Source organism: Echinops telfairi, unplaced genomic scaffold, assembly GCF_000313985.2.
Source record: "Echinops telfairi isolate 266 unplaced genomic scaffold, ASM31398v2 ScPeMD7_42;HRSCAF=159, whole genome shotgun sequence".
NCBI lineage: Eukaryota > Metazoa > Chordata > Mammalia > Afrosoricida > Tenrecidae > Echinops > Echinops telfairi.
In genome coordinates, this window is record NW_022103940.1 from 837,250 (window position 1) to 838,647 (window position 1,398).

Genomic DNA, 1,398 nt, shown 5'->3' on the forward strand with positions numbered 1-1,398 from the left:
TGGATCCAGGTGATCATCTAGTAAGCAATTCAGGCTGCCTGCAGGTTCTCTTTAACTTTCAGTCCTGAGAGGAGAGTTTCTTTATGGCGCAACAACAGGAAAGTGAAGCAGAGAGAGAGAGATAAGTTCCCAGAATCCTCATGAGAAGGCCTGGACCACAAAGAGGCATCATCGGGTTGTGACCTGACTTACAAGTTATTGTAAATCACCTACACGTATTTATCAAGTTGACATGAAATTATGTAACTACCACAACTGCCTATTCAGTGTGTTTTCATTTTTTCTTATGGTTTTTAGGAATTGTGTATTTATCACTTTAAAACTTAGTTATGAATATCAGAAGTTATAGTTCCAACGTATCAACGCAGTTCTCAGAGATTCTTAACATATAAATAATGCCTCATAAGATTTTATAACAAAATCAAAATAAGCCAAAAGCATAATAAAAATTTGGTACCTTCTCCCTTGATTCTGTTATCTCAGTTTAGGTATCCTTGTTGCAAAGGCCTTAGTAATTAATTAAACTGAAATAGTATTTTTTTAATGAAATGCATTTAAATATGATTACTTCATCAATATGTAGAGCAGAGATAAGCAAATTATTGTCTACAAGCTATTTTTTGTAAACATAGTTTTATTGTAACAAAGCCAAACCTACTAATTCATGAAATGTCATTGTTTTTCTTCATGCTAAAATAACATATTAAGAGAGACCATTTGCCTACATGGTCAAAAATATTATCACTGTGGCACTGTACATTAAAAAAAAGCTTGCTGATTTCTGGCACTACATTTGAATGAAAAAAAAATCTTTAAAATAATCTTATTCAATAATTCCACTCCTACACATGAACCCTAGCAATCTAGGAACAGCGAGAAAAAGAAGACATATATACCCCTGTGCTCCTCACAGCCCCATTAACAATAGTAAACACGCAGAAAGAATCTAAGTGTCCATTAAGATAGATGAATAAATAAGATGTGATACAAAAACAATGGAAAACTACTCAGTGAAGAAGAAAAGTGAATTCCCAATACATCTTACAAAATAGATGAACCAGGAGAATAGTGTATTGAGTGAAATAGTCAATTAGAATATAAAAACAACTATTGTATGTTCTCACTGTATGAAATCACACGAGTAGGTAAATATAGACATATTAGAGATACATGTATGTGGTTCCTGTTGAGGCTGGTGAGTACTCCTTTGGCAGTAGTCACCTTCTGTTTATAGAAATGAGGGAAAATATCACCCAAAATGGGTGAGTTTGCACAACATGACCAAGGTAATCAGAGTCAATAATCTGTTCAAAAGAAATAGAGGCAAATGGAGAAATGTTAGCTTAGACCTTGCAATAATGACAACTACCAATCCCCCACCAAAAAGAGAGAGGGGAA